The following is a 22,724-nucleotide window of genomic DNA, read 5'->3' on the forward strand; positions in this document are numbered from 1 at the left end:
TGGAATTTATGATGAAGCATTGCATCATTGATTCTTCTTTGTAATTTGGGTGCTTCACATCTGTATTAGTCAGATCAGATGGTCATAACAAAATATTATACCATGGATTGGGTAGCTTAAACAAGAAAAAGTTCTTTTCTCATAATTCTGGAGGCCAAAAGTCCAAGATCAAGGTTTCAGCCAATTTGGTTTGTGGTGAGGGCTCTCTTCCCAGATGGTAGATGGGCCGCTTTCTCTTTTGTCCTCAAATAGCCTTTCCTCAGTGTGCACACACTTGCACGTAGAGAGAGAGACCCAGCTCTCTGGAGTCTCTCCTTATAAGGACACTAATCCTTTCAGATTAGGGCCTCACCCTTATAACCTTATTTAACCTTAATTACTTCCTTAAAGTTCTCATCTCTGAATATAGCCACATTGGGGGTTAGGGCTTCAACATCAGAATTGGTTGGGAGGGCAGTGGATACAAACATTCAGTCAATAACAACATCCTTTCTCTCTGTAAAATATCTAAAAATTTATAATAAACAAATGATATAAAAGTTATAAACTTTTTTTCTGGAGAGCCAGTTTTAAAATATTAATGATCACCATCTTTTAGTCATCTTTATTTTCTGGACGGGGTAGGTCCTAGCTGATTATTAGAGGCATGATTCCATTGCCCAGAGTGAGCAAAACTGGATGAGCAACTTCCTGGCAGAATTCTGTCTTACTAGGATGATTTTATTCGAATGTGCTGCCTGTAACAATAGTATCTTTCCCACACTTGTAATTCGTCCTCCTGTGAGTAGCTTGGTGTACTTCCCTAGGCAGGGCGTTGCCCTGAAAAACTTGCTGACCCAGGGCCACACCAACCCTCCCAATTGCTCATAGTCTGTCCCTCTTTCCTTACAAGTTTACCATGGCACGAAAAGCAGGCAACTTCCTCCTGAATGTATCCACCAGAACAGGACTGGGGAAGGGACCTCCCTTTCTCATTAAAGGTCCAAGGCAGCGATACAGCATACTAATACCCAGAGGCAGGCGGTGCTACAGATGGGCAGTCTGGTCAGTGGTGACAGCACAGGCCACACAAGACCTTGAGTTGGAGGAGCAGAGGGTCTTTCCAGAGCAGTGGAGATGGTGTAGGACTGGACTTATTCACAAACACCCTCGATGACTCTTAGATATGCAGGAGAGGAGAGATCAAGTCCTGCAGTTGCTCAGGTAGGGCTATCCAGCAGCAACTTTCTGATCTAACTAGTTATGAGATCTCATTTGCACCTCATTTGTCAAGCTTCACCTTCATTCTGCAGATGAGACGGCTCATTTTAGGAGAGCAGATGACTCAGCCAAAGAGGTCACATGGTGAATCAGGGTCCAATGGTGTGGATATGTCTGTTTCATTCAGCCTCTGCTCTGGGGGAGCTTTCTTCTTTAAATGAGCAGAGGAAGCATCAGCTCCATGCATAGAAACACGCAGAACCAGCTGGCATGTCTGCGAATCTGCATCTGTGCTTCTCCCAGACCTGTCCAAGGTTCTAAGGATGAGAGTTCAGGGTGAAGGCACTCCAGAAGCACTATGCTGGCAGCTTTTGCCCAATGGCCCACTGTCATCGCCTTGACTCATCACCCACCTGTTTCATTTGTCTCTGTCTGGGAGTTTAACTAGAGTCCGAGTTCCTATAGGCAGGGACCATGATATACATGGGCTCCTGAGCCAGAACTGCATTCAAATATTGATGCTGCCACTTACTAGCTATGCCACTGGGCAAGCCCATTAAATGGAAAAGGAAAGATGCAAAAATTTGTTGAGGGCCAGGGTGTGGTAGCTCACACCTGTAATCACAGTGCTTTGTGAGGCCAAGGTGGGAAGATCACTGAGCCCAGGAGTTCAAGACGAGCCTGGCAATATAGCAAGACCTGTCTCTACAAATAATAAACAAAAAATTAGCTGGGCATGGTGGCGCGCGCCTGTAATCTCAGCTGCTTGGGAGGCTGAGGCAGGAGGATCCCTTGAGCCCAAGAGTTTGAGGTTACAGTGAGCCATGACTGCACTACTGTACTCCAGGCTGGGTGACAGAGCAAGACCCTGTCCCTAAAAAAAAAAATTTTTGTAACATATTGAATGCCTTGTATAAGTTAGGATTTGTTTTACTTGTAAATGACTGAAACCCAACTCAAACAGGATTAAGCAAAACAAAAAAAAAAAAGTTTATTGTTTCAGCAATCAAATGATCCTGGAACACTGGAACAGATCTTATAGGCTTCTGGCAAGGCTTGAGACCTTGTAGATTTCCAGGGGCTGAGCAATGTCCTCAGGACCTATTTTTGCTCTCTCCACCTCTAGCCTCCACTTTTTTGGTGTTGGCTCCATTGCCATGTGGGCTTTCTACTCAGGATAGAAAGGCGGCTGCCTAATCTCCAGTTGTGTGTACATAATGCTGCATATACTGACTGTCAAGCTCCCATCCACTGGTAAGGAAAACCAGTCTCTTCCCCAAAACACTCACACAAATCCTAGGCTTCACTTTGGACCAATCTAGGTCACGAGTTGCACCCCTGAACCAATGGCTATGGCTAGGGGAATCCAGAGCACTGGTCAGCCATGCTTGAGTCACTTGCTCACCCCCTGGAGTGAAAAATGAAGCCTGGTCCAGAGCTCATGAACTACAAATGCTGTGTGGAGTGGTTTCCCAAAGAAAAAGAAGGAACTATTACTGAAACAAGGTACAATGGATTCTGGGTAGCCAAAAAGACAACAAATGTCTGCCACACCTACTATCTACCATGCTCTTGGTACTTCTTTGTTTTTTTCATTAAACTCTTGCAACGGTGTAACTTAGCCTTTCAGAATCACAGTTTCCCCTTTTTAAAATGAAGATAATGATACCTAGTAAGACTAGCTACTACTTCTCTGGTACCTTCTAGGCACTGGGCTAAATGCTTTATGTATGCCAACTCATGTAATTATTTATATCATAAGATTATTGTTGGACATAAATTAAAATAGATGACACAAAATGTCCTAGGCATAATACCTGATACATAATAGGCGACAAATGTTTAAATGCATTTTATTTTATCAGTCACTCAAGGATAGTATTAAGCACCTAACAGGAGCTTATTTTAAAAGATGAACAAATTAATCTGTGTATGAAATTATTTCTGCATTTACTTATTTATACTCTACCTAGTTGCACAAGGGATTTGATATACAGGATATACATTCAATAATATAGCACAATATAAACAGATAAATAAAATCAGGACCAAGGAATGTGTGAATTAGAATAGAATAACAAGATAAGGGGAAAAATAAAATGCATTAATGGATGTCATGGAATTAGTTTTTGAATTTGAGGCTTTGAGTTTCCTGGCAACCAAAGAGAAAAAGGAAAACCCATTGGTTTCTATCCTACAGTTCAAGAATGAAAAATAAAATCATTCCTCCGGGAAGATGATTTAATGAATTGGCTTTTGAGATAAAGGAATTCTTTTTGGGCAGTTGGGGTAGCGGAGACAGAAACAGATACAGAAATACTCTATTTAAGGTAAAAACTGTAGTTTCTTTAGCACAGGAAGTAATTGGGAAGAAAGCACCTCATCTTTTGTGGGGCAAATGCCTGATGTACTTTTGATAACAGAATGAGGTGCCGCTTTAGGCCTCTGATACAACAATCAAATGCCTCCCACAGCCTTGGGAGGGACTTCCCTCCAACAGACGCCATCTTCAGAGGGGAGGCAGGAAGCTAGTCTCCAGAAAGTGGAAGACCCTGCAGATCTGACTTCCATTCTCAAGAAGCGACCCAGGAGCTATTCTCCCTGAGGCCTAAGGAGGAGAAACCAAGGGGGTTTTCACCTGGCAGCTCCCCTAGACAGGATAACTCCTCTCAGCTACAAGGTCCCTGCCTGCAGCCAGGAAAGAGTTAATTGCAGTGACCCAAATCTGCAGTCCCATTTTCAGCATGCTGAAAATTACTTTTTAATCCTGGCTTTTAGGGCTTGCCTGGGGAGCCATCTGCTGTACCCTCCCCCACCTCGGGCACACAGGATTACTCCCACCTGCCCTCCTAACGTGCTTTTGTGGGGCCTAATTCTGCTCCTGCCCTTCCAGATCATAGTAATTTGGAAGATGACAGTTTCATTTGTGGGGTAGGAAGAGAGCAAAGATTTTAAAACAACAAAAAGCAAGGTCTTCCAGCCCAGATTAAATAGAAAACAATTTGAAAGGTCAGAATCCACAGAGGTGCAGGTCTGCGATAAACAGACCCCGAGCCTTAGACATGCCATGCCATCTGTTGCAGGCATCTGGGGCTGGGCAATGTAGCACTTGGGTTTTTTCTGGGTTCCAATACTTAGGGGCCAGAGGGTTCCAAAAGTGGGTGATGTGCCCATGACTCGGCTTGCTCCATCCAAGGAAACTGAACAGAAGTCCCTAAACCCCCACTGGAACAAGACCTAGAGATTATGCCCTAGTCTCTCAGTCCTGCAGCACCCCTCTAGACAAATTTAGGGAGGCCCCCTACTGTGTGCCATGGTCTGCACCCTCAAGGACCTAACTACCCAATGAAGGAGAGATGAGTCATAAAGAGTACCCAGTGGGATGTATGCTGTGATGGGGCCTTTGACCTGAGCCTTGAAGAATAAGCATTTACCAGTTTGACAAGGTGAGACAGGACCTTCTAGAGAAAGGGAATTGGATGAACAGAAGCCAGAGATGGGATGGTGCTTCTGAGGAGGGTACAGGAAAAAAGGGTCTCACCTACATAGCTGGTGGAACTTATCAGTTACATGGGTACAATCTCTGAGAAGTCAATCTAGCAATAATCTTTGAAACTACAAACACACATATCCTTTCACCCAGAAATTCCGCTTCCAAGAACTTAACTAGCAGATATACTCCCACATATGCAAAATAACATGCTTACAAAATGTTATTCAATGCAGCATTGTTTGCAATAGCAAAAGGTTGAAAATGACCTACACGTCCACCAACAGGCTGGTTAAATGAATTCTAGGACATTCATATAAAGAATACTCTGCAACGGGAAAAAGAATAAAGTAGTTCTTTATGTTCTGGTAGGAAATCATCTCCAAGAATGTTGTTAGTGATAAAAAGCAAGGGAAGTAACCAAATGCAATGTGTGGACCTTACTTGAATTTTGATTCAAACAAAACAGCATTTGTTGAGAGAGAGAAAAAAAAAAAACAAGGAAATCTGAATGCTGACTAGGTAGCTTATGGTATTAAAGAATTATTGTTTTCGGCCGGGCGCGGTGGCTCAAGCCTGTAATCCCAGCACTTTGGGAGGCCGAGACGGGCGGATCATGAGGTCAGGAGATCGAGACCATCCTGGCTAACACGGTGAAACCCCGTCTCTACCAAAAAAATACAAAAATCTAGCCGGGCGCGGTGGCGGGCGCCTGTAGTCCCAGCTACTCGGGAGGCTGAGGCAGGAGAATGGCGGGAACCCGGGAGGCGGAGCTTGCAGTGAGCTGAGATCCGGCCACTGCACTCCAGCCCTGGCGACAGAGCCAGACTCCGTCTCCAAAAAAAAAAAAAAAAAAAAAAAAGAATTATTGTTTTCTTTTACATGTGTAGAGGTTGTGTTTTTTTTGGGGGGTGGGGTCATTTTCTTTTAGAAATATATGCTGAAGAATTAATAGATGAAATTGTATGACGCCTGGAATTTGCTTTAAAATCATCAGGGGGAGAGGGAGAGGAAGTGAAGATACAAAAAGATCGGCTGAGTGTGGATCATTGTTGAAGTGGGTTGATGGCTATATGGGGGTTCACACTGTTTTTTCTACTTTTGTATATGTGTGAAATTTTCCTACAATAAAAGGTTCTTAGAAAGCAAGGTGCAGACTGGTGTATTTAATATGCTGCCACCAAAACTAAAAAAAGCAGACTGGCCGGGCACGTTGCCTCATGCCTGTAATCCCTGCACTTTGGGAGGCTGAGGTGGGCGGATCCTGAGGTCAGGAGTTCGAGACCAGCCTAGCCAATATGGTGAAACCCTGTCTCTACTGAAAATACAAACATTAGTCGGGCATGGTGGTGTGTGTCTGTAGTCCCAGCTACTCAGGAGGCTGAGGCAGAAGAATCTCTTGAACCTGGGAGGCAGAGTTTGCAATGAGCCAAGATTCACACCACTGCACTCCAGGCTGGGCAACAGAGTGAGACTCTGTCTCAAAAAAAAAAAAAAAAAAGAAGAACAGACCCTCACCAAACAAGTGTATATATATATATATAATATGTATATAGTATGTGTGTGTATATATATCTTATGTATGCAACATATATACACATTATATATAGTATATGCATATATAGTATGTGTATATATAGTATGTATACATATAGATATATTGTGCATGTGCATGTGTGTATGTGTGCATCTGTGTATGTTGAATGAATGAATGTCCTCCTGGGACCTATCAGGTTATTTGGGAATACAGTTAGTTTAAAAAATAAGTATTACATAATGTGAAAAATGCGGGAATACAAAGGAGGAAATGAATCATCTTTAAGGGGGAGAGGGGCTGGTTGGGGAATGTTGCTGGAGAGGAGATGACGTCTGTGCCGCATCCTGAAGGGTGTCGAGGAGCTTGGCAGGTGAGGAGTGTGAGTGAGGAGTCAAGCATTTTGTACTGAGGAAAGAACAAGAGCAAAGGTCAGAAAATTTAAAGAACAGATGATGTTTAACTAAAGACACTGCTTTTGTATTATTACTCAAATCATACTATTGTCTTATATAGAGAACTTCAGCCACGCCTCTTCAATTCAATTCAAAGGGATTTATACATCCACACATGCAAAAACAGTAGGAACAATATACTTGCCTATTTGCTTACATACGTATAACAAATCTCTGAAAGAAAACATACGCAGCTGCTAAAACTGTTTGCCTCCAGGAGGGTAGACTCATGGCTGGGGGACAAGAGTAAGAGGGAAATTTTTTACTGTTTTATTTTTTGTATCTTTTGAATTTGGACCCAAGTAAATGTATTATCTTAAAAAAAAAAAAAAAAAAAAAAAAGTCCAGGTGCAATGGCTCACGCCTGTAATCCCAACACTTTAAGAGGCTGAGGCAGGCGGATCACTTGAGGCCAGGAGTTTGAGACCAGCCTGGCCAACATGGCAAAACCCCATCTCTACTAAAAATACAAAAATTAGCTGGGCATGGCAGCACGCACCTGTAATCCCAGCTCCTCGGGAAACTGAGGCAGGAGAATCACTTGAACCAGGAGGCAGAGGTTGCAGTGAGCAGAGATCATGCCACTGCACTCCAGCCTGGGCAAAAGAGTGAGACTGTCTCAGAAGAGGAAGAGGAAGGAGAAGGAGAAGAGGAAGGAGAAGGAGGAGGAGGAGGAGGAGGAGGAGGAGGAGAAGAAGAAGAAGAAGAAGAAGAAGAAGAAGAAGAAGAAGAGAAGAGGAGGAGGAGGAGGAGGAGGAAGAAGAAGAAAAGAAGCAGCAGCAGCAGCAGCAGCAGAAGCAGCAGCTAAAATTTTAAAAAATAATAATAAGATTTGGAATTACAGAGAGCAAGACTGAGTAGCTTGGGTAAGTTATTTATCCTCTATGTCTGTGTATTTATTTTCCTATCCAGGGAATGGGGACAATGACATTAGTATCACCTCATGGGAGTGCTGTGGGATTAAGTGAAATAATGTATTAGATAAATGTATTGAATAATGTATCTAATTAAATACTAATGTACTACATTAAATAACATAATAAATTATTCACAGAGGGCACCTTTATAAACACCAGCTGACATTAATGCAAAGCCAGGACTCAATCCATGACTCTGATCCCGCATTCCAAGTTCTTCCCACTCTAAAGGTAGTCCACCTGACTAGCCCTCAGGCTGAAGATAGCAAAAGGATCAGTGGGATCTCTCTGAAGCTTAGCAGCAATGGTCTCATGGGTCTTTATTGTCCATGGTCAGCTCTGCCAAGAAGCACATACAAACATTTCTCATCAGCTCATGGATATTTTCAATGGCCTTGTCTACTCCATGAAACAACATTTGGAGGTCAAATGGATGTAAGGTGTGGTCTTGCCTGTATGACCAGGATCAAGTGTTTCCCTCTGAGACACGTGGTTCTTCCCTGAGCCATTACCAGGCACCTAGGTCCAATAGCAGAGAACCCTGGCCTAGAAGTAGGAAGGTTTGTGGCCCAGGCATGGGAGTCAAGAGATCTTAGACACTATTGGCAAGGCATATAGCCTAAAGTGTATACCTTAACCTCACTGAGGCTCAGTTTCCTCATCTGTAAAATGGGAATAAAAATACCTGCCCTAGCTATCTCTTAGGGATGATATGAATAATTAATGAAAGAGATATGTGAAATTAAATTTTCTAATTTAGAGCCTAGACTATGGGATCTTCTTCAATCCATTCTACCCAGGCAGAGTCTTTGGTTCTACCAATATGTAAGTTTTAAAATGTGATCAAAGGAAAGCCAGAGCTATCACCTTCAGGTTCCTGAAACTGTCCTCCTGTCCTCTGTCAAAGAGATTATAGCACACACAGGTGGGTGGGGAGGATCCTAAGCACCATAAACATGTGTAGGCAATATCCATATCTTTCAAATGTTTGTCCTTGGTGAGAGCTGCAGCTGTCTTTTAATATGGCTAAATGAAGTAGGGAAAAATCAGAAAAATGCAAATGAGATTCTTATTTTAGGCAAATCAATCTCAGCAATGCTCATATCTGATCAAGCTTATCTTTAGGACGATCATTAGGATAATGGATTAATGTGAAAGTTTATTTTTACCCTGTCTGCTCTCACTCTTTGAAGACCCTTCAAACCTCATCTTGATTCTGCCAGACACCCCAGGAGGAAGGGAACTCCTTATCAGTCAGTGTAGTCCTCAGCATTCGTGTTGGGGCGGACTCTGGCAATCATACGGTCCAGCTCACCACAAGGTCAGCCAGTACCACACTGCCCCCACCTTTCATCACATGACCTGAGACAGCTGCAGCTACCCTTGGACTCCAGGCATTTTTGTTTTAGGAAGTCCCAGAAAGAAATGAGAAAGATATGGGGGATTTTCTTTACAGGGAGGTCTTTGAGGGACCTGAAGTGCGATAAAGAGATTAAGAGAATAAGCCTTGAAGTCAGGCAGTCCTGCTTGAATCCTAGCTCTCTTACTTACTTGCTATGTGACCCTAACTTCCATGAGTCTTGGTTGCCTCATCTGTAAAATGGAGATCATATTGCCATCTACTTAACTGGGGTGTTGTGAGATCTAAATGAGAACTGTGTGCACGCAGCACTGAGTGAAGTATCTGACATGGGGTAAAAATGAGAGCTACTGAGCACTTAATAAAGCACTGTCCCAAGTTCTTTATATGTATTCATTTAATACCAGCAGCAACCTTATAGTATGGGTGTTATAGCCCTCTTCTTTAAAAACAAAACAAAAAAAAAGGAGGAAAAGGAAAGCCTGAGAAGTTGAGTGACACAGCCAAGGGCCAAGATTTGAACCCATGGCTCTAGAGCCCACTGCATCACTCCTACCCTACAGCTCTTGCCAACTCACTGGCAAAAATGGAGAAGGGTCTTTTGCTGGCATAGAGGCTGGACTTGTACTGAACCCCTCTAGAATTCTATGTAATGAGAAACAGAGGGCACCAGTTCAGGAAGGAAGAAGCAGGTAAAGGAGAAGGCACAGGGGCCCAGAGGTTTCACTAGGCAGGAAGGAGAGAGAGGCAGCAGGATCCTGTCCACAAGCAGCCATCCCAGAGCCACTTTCTAGAAGGACCACCCCCTACACAGAGCCCCTGGCACTGCTGTCCAGAGCCTGAAGCCCAGCTAAGGCTTCTCTTCCCTGCATATTGAGAAGGGGGCTGGAGAAACATCCTGGGGCTCCGCAGAGATGAAAGTCACAGCACACCCTCAAAGCCTTTCTCATTTCAAGCATTCAATCACTATATCAGAGCCCTTTTGAGACGGGAAAGTGGGAGTCCACCTTGGGGCAAAGACATTTGAGTCTGAATCCAAAAATGTTTGCCTATAGATGTAAAGAAAAGCTCAGATTCTTAGAAACAACATAGCAATTAAAACGAAAGATTAAGAAATTCAGGCCTGTTTCAAGTTCTAGCTCTAACACTTACTAGGTGCATAACTTTGAGTGATCATCCTAACCTGGTGCCTCAGTTTTGTCTTCTGTAAAATAGGGCTAATAATACCTACCTCACAGGATTTAGGGAATTAAATAAGAAATATAAATACAGAGCCGAGACAGGGTCTAGCATAGAGTAAGTGGTTAATGAGTAGTAAGTACTTATCATTATACGTGGTGGTTTTAAATTCCTAAAAGACAAAAAGATATACATTCAGTTGACCATGTGTGTGTGGAATGGGGAATGTGCACATACTTACATATAAACATGCGTTTATAAGTATTTCCCCCGGCACATCCCTGAAAAACCAGTATATACTCAGACATTCCTTTAAATCAAAATCAAGTCTATTCCACTTCCTCCTCAGTCCAGTGAGGCATGCAAGGCATCAGTTATTATCCCCAATTTAGAGATCAGGACCCCAAGGGAATTAGCAGCATCTAAGTAGCCTACTCAAAGATTCAAGGCTAATCCAATGTCCTCCCTACTCTTTTCTTAGCCTTCCTGACAATTTGTGTTCACTGCCCCCTCTAATTCTCTGTCCAAGCTAAAAGATCGTGAATTCCACACCCCTCCCCACAATGCAGCCTGATTATGGGAAGAAGATGCCTGAGAAGAGTGAAAGGAAAAAAGAAAGAAGATAGAGGGAAATGAGATAAAGGGACATGTGGCCTCGTTCTTCACTGTCCCAAATTCCCTTTTCAAAGTCATAAACCTGCATCCACCTCTTCCATTCGCCCCCTCCATTCTTGCCTCTGCCCCTGTGTCCCTGCCTTGTCTTCCCAAGGGCTGCAGCAATATTTCAAATGTTCCTCCCACAGCTGGGTGCCTGCACTGGTTTCTGGGTTCCTGGCATCCTGAAGCCCCACCCTGATGCTGGTTCCACACATGCCTGTGCACATTCAGGGCTTTGAAGGGTCAGTGGTCCACGTGAAATTCCAGGAAGGAACAAGCCTCCAGGGGCACTGTCCTTGGCTGGTTCCTACAGCATTTCCTTCTTTGTATCCCGCAGAGCCTTTGGCATGTAGTGTCACGTGTTCATCTAAGTACCACTGATGGTTTTGATTTTCCATCTGAAGAGTGCACAGAAGCTGGTCTCGGACAATAAAAGCAAAGGTGAAGGTGCCAGGGAGGAAGGATCAGTGTGAGGAGGGTATAGAATGGTGCATGCAAAGTACCAGCACAGTGCCTGGCACAGTATAGACTCCTCACACAGAGGGCTGTCCTCCCTGCCCCCAAGGAGATCTCAGAGGCCCCCCTCCTGCCAAAGCTGCATTTCAACTCCTCGCATACACTTGGGCTTTAGTCCATTACACATGGAAATTTGGCTTCATTGATATAAAGGGGCTAATTATCACATGAGACATAATTATAAGACAGGAAATGGATTTATAGATGCCATCAGTGGGAGGGGAAGTTGCAGCGGCTGCTCGGACTGCTCTGTGCTCCTAAGGGGCTAAAGCTGTCCCCAGCGGATAGGATTCTTGCCCTGGGAGTTCTTGCTTTGCTGAGAAATGTGCTCCTAGAGAGGTCGGCAGTACTACAGATTTCTGGAAATCAAATCTAGTTCTGTCTCTGATTTTGTTCCACAATTGGCAATGTATTCCCACAGGATCTCTTCACATAATAAAAATCATACTTAAAGTGTAGTTAGTCTTAAAGGAAATATTAAAAGAGAAAGATAAGTCATACAATAGATTCTAAAACTAGCCCAAAGGAGAAATGGTGGGTAGAAACTGTACAGCACTAGTACCTGCTTTTCTTGGAGGTTAGATGAACCCCGAGAAAGAGCTATATTTGCCAGACATGGTGGTGTGCACCTGTAGTCTCAGCTACCTGGGAAACTGATCGCTTGAACCCAGGAGTTCAAGGCCAGCCTGGGCAGCACCCTTTCTAAAAGGGCGGGGAGGCGGGGGGGAAGAGCTATATGCCTGCTAATTGACCGAATAAATAGTCCCTTATGATTTCATCTTTAACCTTAAAATCATATATCTTAATTTAGACACACATACACACACAGAAATGTAAACAGACAATAGGTATAAGTGAAAAGGCCCTTCCTCACTGATAACCAAAGTTAAGCAAATTAGTACTAGTTAATATTTAGGGAGCACACTCTGTGCCAAGTCTGAGCTTTGCCTGTCTTATTTGTTCATCTTCACAACAGTCCCATGAGGAGGGTGCAGTCATAATCCTTAATTGATAGCTAAGGAACTGACACTTAGGAAGGTCAACCAAGGTGGCCAAGTCCATACCATAAATGCCAGAACAAGGGCTTATACACCACTTGTCTGAACACAGAACCTGGTTTCTGAAGAACAATGATAAAATTTCTCAAATTAACAACAATATATTCTCAAGAATCTTAAAAATAAAAATTTTTCAATTAAAAAAAAATTTAAGAATCTTAAGACTATCACTCCCAGAGACCGAGCATTTGACTCCTGATCACCTATCTTTACAAAATAATCGAAAATACAGAAAAAGTTTAATGCACAAAGATCTTCTGAGCAGAGTAACTTGATTATAATAGGGGAGAAACTGGAAACTAAATGATTAGCAATGAGGGAGTGGTTACATAAATTATGGTACATCCATAAATGGAGTATTATTCAATAATTAAAATTGATGTCTCTAAAGAGTTTATAACAACATTGGCAAAAGTTTATGCTTTGTGGAACAAAAATGGCAGGATTCAAATAGGTATGCGTTACAATCTCTACAAAAAAAAAAAATACGTAAAGAAGGACATCTAGAAGGAAACATACCAAAATGTCAGTTTGTCTTTTTTTAAGCATAATTACTACTTTAAGAAACCATATTCTGTCTTTTGTGACAGCTCTTTACTGTTTGCACTCTTAACAGTGTTCCCCAGGCCCTGCCCACGCCTGTGAGGACTTTATGGTGAGGTCTTGCTTATCTTTCCTCACAGATGTGCGTTTAAAAGAACCACTATCATCATAATTTACCATTCCTGTAAGTGTAAGTGTTCACACAATGGGCTTCCCTTAAGCAGAAGATATCTATGCCAAAGTTGCTTCCTTCGTCCTGGCTGATGACATCAGGTACAGAAGACCAAGAAAAGAAATGCCTAAGGGGCAGTGCTACAGGTACTATTAGTCTCCTCCACACCTGAATGGTCACCGGTTGATTTATTCATGCACACGACAAACTTGTGCTGCGTGCCTACCATGTGTCAGGCAGCACCACTCTGGGTTCTGAAAATGTAGAAATAAAACACCCAGGTCAAGCATGGTGGCTCATGCCTGTAATCCCAGCACTTTGGGAGCCTGAGGTGGGCGGATCACTTGAGGTCAGGAGTTCGAGACCAGCCTGGCCAAAAGCAGTTAAACCTCATCTCTACTGAAAATACAAAACTTAGCTGGGCATGATGGCACACACCTGCAATCCCAGCTACTCGGGAGGCTGAGGCAGGAGAATCACTTGAACCCAGGAGGCAGAGATTGCAGTGAGCAGAGATCATGCCACTGCATTCCACCCTGGGTGACAGAGTGAGACTATGTCTCAAGAAAAAAAAAAAAAAAACTGTTAAAAGTTTGCCATGTGGCTCTACAAGCATCTCTGCTGATCATCTAGGAAAATCCAAGGAAGCCAAGGCCAAAACAAGTAACTGAGACTCTGTGGCAAGTCATTGGCTGGAGAAAGAACTAGAGACCAAGTCAGGGTCAGGTGCAATGGCTCACGCCTGTAATCCCAGCACTTTGGGAAGTCGAAACAAGGGGCACTGCTTGAGCTCAGGAGTTCAAGAGCAGCCTAGGCAGCATTGTGAGACCCCAATCTCAACACAAAAGAAAAAATTAGCTAGGCATGGTAGTATGCACCTGTAGTCCCTTCTATTTGGAAGGCTAAGGTGAGAGAATTGCTTGAACTTGAGAGGTTGAGGCTGCAGTGAGCCATGATTGTGCCACTGCATTCCAGCCTGAGTGACAGAGCAAGACCCTGTCTCAAAAAAAGAAAAAAAGAAGCCAAGTCACCCAGCACTTTGCAGTGGGCAGAAAGGGATATGAATTCTTCTTGCTGGTCTAAGATAGCAACCTCTTTGTAAAAATAACAGTAATAATCAGTTCTGTTGGTAGTTTCTGGTGCCTGTGGTGGAATGACAAGGACACTAGCATAAGTGGCCTGTCTTCCATGGGCCAGGCTTGTGCCTAAGACTGGTCTTCCTAACACAGATGGTCCACCAGCGTGGTTGATAGGCTTGGTCCGTCTAGAAGCATCATGCTGGTCCTGTGCTTCCAACCCAGGAGATCACGTCACACCCCCACACCACAGAGAGTTCCACCCCAGGGCAGAGTGAGAATCAGACAGACCTGGGTTCTGCCCCCTACTCTGCCACTTTCTAGCTGGGTGTCCTTGGGCAAGTTTGCTGCCTCTTCTGAGGTATAAGGTCCTCAGGAGAGTGGGTGTTGTGAGGAGGAAATGGGATAATGAGTGAAAAACCTAAAGCCACAGCATCACCGGAGGCAAGTTCAGCCTGCTCTTGGAATTGGTTCCCTCATTCTCCTCAGGCCAGGTCAGAGACCTCCGGGCCACTGTCTCCAAAGGCCCCTCTCAGACAAGAGCACTGACCCAAGGCTACTCTCGAGCAGTCTGCTCACCTGAATGGCCCATGAGAGACAGTCTGCCATTTTAGCCTCTAACACCCACTGCTTTCTGAAGCAACAAGGCCTACCTTATAAGACAGCTGCATTAGTGGAGAGAGATCTGCCAGCCTGGCAAGGCAGCTGGGACCCCAGATTCAGACCGCCAAGAGTCTTGGGCCTTCAGTAGTCAGGGTCCTGCGAGGAGACAGAAGCAAGAACTCAAAGGCTCCCGTGATGCAGCCTTGACCCAGAAGAGGATTTCCCTGTGGAAAACTGCTGGAGTGCCACCACAAGGCTGTGGGACAATAGAGAAGGGCCCGTGAGGAAGGAGTGGCGAGAAAGGGAGAGAAACAGAAGGTAAATCTCTGGAAGGACAGTTGGGGAGGAGCTAAGTGTGTGGGCTTCAGGAACAGAGAAAAAAGGGTTTTGCTTGAGTGACCTTGGCCAAGTGTCACTATAGCCTTGGCCTCCCAGGTTTAAGCAATCCTCCTACCTCAGCCTCCCAAGTAGCTGGGACCACAGGCATGCTGCCAGAACAGAGGGAGTGACACTTCCTGTTGTGCAAAAGGTATGCTCTGGGCCCAGAGATTCAGAGAGATGTTCCCAAGGAAGGCCAGGTAGCTGACCAGATGGGCATTTCCTTTCATCAGCTCACCACAGTCCAGAATCTGTGCATGGCCTGGGAAGCTCCCAGACCTGGTTTATTGGCACATGGATGATTCACTTCTCAGGAGTCAGTGTCCAAGAGCACAAGAACTTGAGCATAAATCCCAGAAGGCCAGGGAGCAGACTTGATTGGCACAATGGCTCAGGGAGTATGCTCCCACCCAGAGACTTGGCATCCCAGGGATCTATGGAAGTGTCTTGCTTGTGAAGCTTGGAATAAGAGTCTATGACTTGTTTATTGATCTCAATCAGGGTCCCCTGTCTAAGTGGCTTGTGGACCTCTCACCATCCTTCCACAGCATTGCCACAGAAAGGCAGGTCTCCATTTGGTTAGCTTACCTCTGTTCTCTTCAGTGTTTGGGCACCCCCAAGTTCTTTGGGTTTCCTTTCCCATCCTACCAGGCCAACCACTTGCCTTCTGTTCTCCCTGCCTTTCCCAAAAGAATGGAAAGCAAATTGCTTGGTTTCCACTTTGTACTTACAATTCCTTTGGGAATGCCTCCCTGGTCACCTTGAATGGCATTGGAGGTAGCGGGGAGGGAGTCTCAAACTCTTAGGTCACATCTTCACAGACTGATTTTTATTCCACTGCAAGTGGCTATTCTTACCCATTGTGTAAGGATCTAAAGAGTCTGTTTCTCAAACGGAAACTTTATTTTCCATATCTTCATCATCTATGTAGGGGAGCCCTCATTATCATGTATGGGTAACATTTTCTTTACAGGGTGGAGGTGAGGATTAAATGAGATAGTAGCATGTGTGTGCATTGGTATTTGAGTTCTTAGGCCAATGTCTCACAAATCACTCAATAAATCACCATCCTACATCTCCTACCCGCTACATGACCAATATGTGAGAGGAGAAGAACAAACACAAGGGCCTCAGCATCTTAGTCTTCACCAGGAATAAAGCTGGGCTATGGAATAGGAAGGAAGAGGAAGCTGAGGAACAGACATACAGTTTTGATATTTTTCCCCACCCAAATCTCATGCTGAATTGTGATCCCCAGTGCTGGAGGTGGGACCTGGTGGGAGGTGTTAGGATTATGGGAGCAGATCCCTCATGGCTTGGTGCTGTCTTTGTGATAGTGAGTGAGTTCTTGTGAGAGCTGGGCATTTAAAAGTGTACGGTACCACCCTCGCCACTCTCCCTTCTTGCTCCTGCTCCCCCTTTGCTTTCCACAATGATTGTAAGCTCCCTGAGGGCTTCCCAGAAGCCAAGGAGATTCCAGCACCATGCTTCCCATAAAGCCTGCAGAACTGTGAGCCAATGAAACCTCTTTTCTTTATAAATTACTCAGTCTCAGGTATTTCTTTATAGCAATGCAAAAAAAAAAAAAAAAAAAAAATGGCCTACCACAAACAGTTAGTGAAAGAGGGGAGCTACAGCTCAAATTTTCTCTATTAAACACAGATCTTTATTGAGTCTCTCCCCCTGGGCTAGACACTGTATTACAGCACCTGCCCTTAAGAAACATAATGAGGTCTAGACACATCGAAAATCCAATTATGTAATCTAAGTGTCAAGGTCTGTGGATACAAAATGAAGTCCCATTAACTTTTATTGCCCACATGACAATGACCTGGGCTCCCACCTCATCCAACCTCCCTTATAAAAGGCATTTCCCAGTTATTTGGAGCAGTCCTCGAAGGCATATCTTATATACTCTTAAAACAATCCACCTGGCCGGGCGCGGTGGCTCAAGCCTGTAATCCCAGCACTTTGGGAGGCCGAGACGGGCGGATCACGAGGTAAGGAGATTGAGACCATCCTGGCTAACATGGTGAAACCCCGTCTCTACTAAAAATACAAAAAACTAGCCGGGCGAGGTGGCGGGCGCCTGTAGTCCCAGCTACCCAGGAGGCTGAGGCAGGAGAATGGCATAAACCCGGGAGGCGGAGCTTGCAGTGAGCTGAGATCCGGCCACTGCACTCCAGCCCGGGCGACAGAGCGAGACTCTGTCTCAAAAAAAAAAAAAAAAAAAAAAAAAACAATCCACATACTTACAATCACCACACAGCATCCATCATATTCTCCTTCTTCTATTTCAGGTGCCCTGTCCCATGTCACAGCCCTGGTAGCATTGGAGGGAGATTCTTAGATGCCCCTTCTGAAATCACCAGTGATCTTTAGAGGGTACCAGCTCCTGGTGCTCTCAATATCACCACTATCTAGAGCCCTAGCTCTGTGTCGGTGTCACATTTTGTCTCATGGGCCCCAAAGCAGCACTCTTTGAGCTCAGAGTCCATAAAGCATCTCACCAAGAAGATTTAGACCTCCCATTCTTTCCCTCTATGCCCCACTCCCTGCAAGCAACTTACCATGCCCTAACCCAGTGAGGGCGTATGTGGAAATAGCCAGCCAGATAACCTTTGCAGCTATTTGATCAACCATACCTACCAACCAGAACAGTAAAATGGTTATGCACCTGGTTTTGAAGACAAGCAGTCCTGGGTGCCAGAGTCAGCAGCTCTCCTGTTTGTTAGCTACTTGACTTAGGTATACCATATCTTATATTCTGAGCTGGTTTCTTCATCTGTAAAATTGAGATAATCATGGTAGCAACTTGAGAGAGCAATTGTAATAATTAATTGACATAAATCATGTAAAGCACTACTTCCCAAACTATTTCCCATTATAGCCAGTGGAGGGCTCCTGTTAAATCTATGGGTTCCAGGGCTTTACACCAAGCCTAGTGAATCAGATCTTCAGGGAGGGTTTCAGAATCTGTATGTTGAATGAGTGTCCCAAGTGGTTCTTTTGAGCTTATGGGAAATGCTCAGTAGATAGTAGCTTTGCAAAATCACAATTTACATTACCAATATCCATAGTCAGTTTAACAATGATGTCACAATTTCCATCAAGAACAATGAGTACAATGTTTTACTTATGGATAACAAAAAGGCCATTCTGAGATTTTTTTTCTTAAAGCAGCAGCTCCTCCAAAGGTAAATTAAGGTCTGTAAATTTAGATTCAGAAAATGATCTGCAAATTTTATTTTATTTTATTTTATTATTGTTTTATTTTTTGAGACAGGGTCTCACTCTGTCACCCGGGCTCAACCTCCTCATTGCAGCCTCGACCTTCCAAGCTGCAGTGATCCTCCCTCCTCAGCCTCCTGAGTAGCTGGGACTACAGGCATGTGCCACCATGCCCGGCTAAGTCTTATATCTTTAGTAGAGACAGGGTTTTGCCATGTTGCTCAGGTTGGTCTCGAACTCCTGGGCTCAAGCAATCCTTCTGCCTTGGCTTCCCAAAGTGCTGGGATTACAGGCGTGAACAACCACACAGGCCCATAAATTTTAAATGAGTACTTATCCTGCTTTTACCTAATGTTTCAAAAACCTTAGGGACTGCTCACATACAGCTAGCCCTATTATATCATATTCTCTGTAGGGTCTTGTACATAATAATCATTTTCAGAATTATGTTAGGTTCACATATGCAATGTCAACACATGTACAATTTTCAAAATATACCAGACTCAAAAACATAACCCTTGCAAACCTTGGAAAGTGTTCATATACATTTTTATTACTCAATTTTTTCATCCCCTTGAATCTTCCACCCAACTGTGATCAATCAAAGCTATCCTTTATAATCATGGAATTTCTATGATCTTTTCTACAAAAACTTTCATCTCATTTCTGAAGCATCACTTTTCTAATATTACCTAGTTTTCCAACTCATTACACTGATACTTTCTCCTCAGTGTGAAATTACTGACATCGATGAGGTGTGAATTCACCCTCCTGGGTTCTGCTCCTGTACGAATTCTCTGGAGAACCATGAGTCATGACTTCTAGATGAGACGCTTCGCCCATTTTTGTTCATTGACTTCTTGGAGTAAGCTGTCTATAAGAGTTTCTCTATGTCAAATGAGGGTTGAGCTATATTTGAAGGTTTACCCATGTTTCGTAGACTACAAGCCTTTTTCATACGAATCTTCTGATGTTCCAATTCCCTTTTGAGGTGGTCTGTGGTATCTCCACTGGCCTTTTATTTGTGCGTTTGTTTTTGAGAGGGGCTTACCAAATTGCCCTCCACAGCCCTACTTGTGGGGCTCTGCTGGCCCCTTCCACCCACCCAGATCACAGGAGAAACATCGAAGGCAAAACTTCCAACTTGGATCCCTTCCAGGAATAATAGTAATATCAACTATTCTGCATTCTCCTCAAAGCTCTATCTAAACCATCCCATTTAATCTTTAAAATGGCCCTTCAAAGTGGAGATTATTACAATACCCACTTTAAATGTTTGGTTCAAAGAACTTAAACAACTTGTCCAAGGTCGTTGAGCCAGTAAGTAGCAGAGCCTGATTCTTTGGACACTAACTATAGCTTCCAATCTCCATACAGTTGCCCCAATTCCCTCTCACTTTTTATCTTCTCCCTAGTGACCTAATGGGAGCCCCAATCTTGCCAAGAGAAAGTCTGTAGTCTTTAACACTTTCAGCCCAGCTTGGCACCGAGACCTTGCCCAGTCCAGCTGGACTTGCATGACAGAAAGGCTTTATTCTCCAGCCCTGTGTTCCTCCACAGCCATTCTCTGACAGATGAGGTCATTCCTCATAGAATTACTTTCTGCTCCTCCAGCCATACTCCCCTAACTCCAGTGCCCCTCAACATGCTGTAGTCTCCCAGTTCCAATTATCATCACCAGGCTGAGTGGGCCCTTGGAGACAACTTTAGGCAGGAGATGACTAAGTTAAAAGTCCAGGGCAGCAAAGATACTGTATTATCTATCTCTGCATAACAAATTACCCCAAAGTTTAATAGTTTAAAACAAAAAACGTTATTATCTCCCAGTTTCTATGGGCCAGGAATATGAATGAGTCTTAGCTGGATGCCTCTGGCTCAAGTTCTCTGGAGAGGCTGTAATCAAGCTGTTAGCCAGGAACATGGTCTCATCTGAAGACTCAACTAGAGCTGAAGGCTCCAATCCCAAGCTTGCTCGTATGGCTGTCATCAAGTGTCCATTCTTTGTGAGCTATGGGGCTAAAGATCTTAGTTCCTTGTCACACCACATCGGCCTCCCCAAAAGACTACTCACAGTATGGCAGCTTGCTTCCTCTACCACATGTGATTCAGGAAAGACAGCAAGAGAGAGCACACCCAGGGTGCAAATCACAGTCTTTTTATCACCTAATCCCAGAAGTGCCATTCTATCATGTCTACTGCATTTTATTTGCCAGAAGTGAATCATTAGTCACTTAGTGGAAGGAAATTACATGAGAGCACAAATACCAGGAGACGGAGATCATTGCTGGAGCAGGGGTTACAGGATGGTCGGGACTTGGTAATCCTACTGCAGGGAAAGCCATTGAGAGCCCTCGGCCCAGTACTTGCATCTCAAGATGTCAAGAATAAGAGATCATGGCTGAGCATGGTGGCTCACACCTGTAATCCCCACACTTTGGAAGTCCAAGGAGAGAGGATTGCTTAGGCCAGGAGCTCGAGACCAGCCTGGGCAATATAGCAAGACTCTGTCTCTACAAAAACATATTTTTTAATTAACCAGGTTATAGTGGTTCATGCCTATAGTTCCAGCTACTTGGTAGGCTGAGGCCAGGGCATCACTTGAGTCTAGGAGTTGGAGATTGTACTGAGCTGTAATTGTACTACTGCACTCCTGTTAGGTGACAGAGAGGGAGACCCTGTCTCAAAACAAAAAAAGGAAAGAAAAGAAAACCAAAATAAGAGATCACGATCTCAGTAACTGAATCCTATGGAGAAGAAAGAATGGGGTTCTTTGTTTCCAGTCTTGGCTCTGCCACTATTTGATTTGCAAATCTGGCAGGTCACTTGGCCTCTCTGACCCTTGGTTTTCCTCCAAGGAAGGAACCCCTACAGACAAAGATCTTGTCTGATTTACCTCTGTATATATCAAAGACCTCACAGAGCATTTGGCACACAGTCAGAGCTTAATGAATATTTGCTTAATTAATTACACTACGTTGAAAGGTTGTGAGGATCAAACAATACAGTTGAGTGTTGTAAGTCATCAGATCACAGAGATCTAGTGCTACAAAATCTTAACCATGTGAAGGTCTTATCGTGAAACAGAAATGGACTAAACCATGCTAAAGGGCAAAAAACTATTAGTTTGATGCGAAAGACATTGTGGTTTTGCATTGAAAGTGATGACAAAAGTTGTGATTACTTTTGCACGACCTAACACCATTCTCCCATCTCCCTGTGTCCGAAGCAAGGTTCTTCTCTTCCTTCCTCAAAATGGAATGGCCCTGAATTACCTGTTGTTTACATGATGGCTTTTCTTATCTCTTTTGTCTTAGACTATGCCTACTATAACTTTTTTTTTTTTTAATCTAAAGTGTTTTATGACCTCCTCATGGAACCTAAGTTATCCTGTCTCATAAATAAAATGTAGGCAACTTGAGGGCCCTCAAAGCATAGTGGTAGATTTAAGAATGATGAAAATATCTAGAATTGAGGACAACATTACTGGTACTATCCATTGTAAGGAAAGAAAGTCCCAGGAAGATAATGATTGGATGCATTTTCTCCTACTCTTCATCATGGGATCAGGGTTTTTGTGGGATGGAGGAGACAGAATAAAGGTGGAAAAGATAATAGTGGCAAAAACTTATCTATGTCTCTGTAAAGTCTCTTCTCCAATAATCTTGAGATGTCACATCATTTCCTCCTGTGTAACCTCTTGCTTCATAAGGACAATACATTTCCCAAATCTCTGCAAGCTGAATTCATTCCTCTGCATAACCTAAAAGGCCACGACTAAAGAGAAAAGCACCCCTGTACAAGTAAAGGAGACAAGAAGGGAATGTTCTTGGAACCTGTGAGGCAGTGTGTATGAATGCAGGACCCACCTGCACCAGGTCACCTAAGGTACTTAGGTTAAAATTCAGATGCTCAGTCTTTACTCCAGCCCTGCTGAATCGAACTCTCTGGAGAAGAGGGAGGAATAAGAGTAGAAAATCTGTCCAGTGCTCTTTGTTGGGAAGGTGGGAAGAGTTGCGAAAGATCTGTGCATGGCAAGTTTCCAGCCAGGTAGTGTTATCCAAAGCAGACAGACTGGAGATGCAGGTCTGCCCTTGAAACCACTAAAGGTCAAAGTAGAGATGCTGAAATGAAGGTCATCTTTAAATTCTAAAGAGCAGGACTGAAAGCAAGAGACCATGCCAGTGGATCAGGAACTCAAAAGATTCTTTCATCAGTCAGGGGCAGGAGAAGGTAGAAGGCCCTAATAAGTGCTGGTAACAGAAAGGGATTGTTATTTGTCATGGTGGTCTGGTCCATGGGTGGGTCTGCCTAGCCTAAATGTTTTTCTTCAATTGTTGCACACCCAAGAGGAATGC

The sequence above is a fragment of the Rhinopithecus roxellana genome, chromosome 19 (genome assembly GCF_007565055.1).
Source record: "Rhinopithecus roxellana isolate Shanxi Qingling chromosome 19, ASM756505v1, whole genome shotgun sequence".
NCBI classification, from domain to species: Eukaryota; Metazoa; Chordata; class Mammalia; order Primates; family Cercopithecidae; genus Rhinopithecus; species Rhinopithecus roxellana.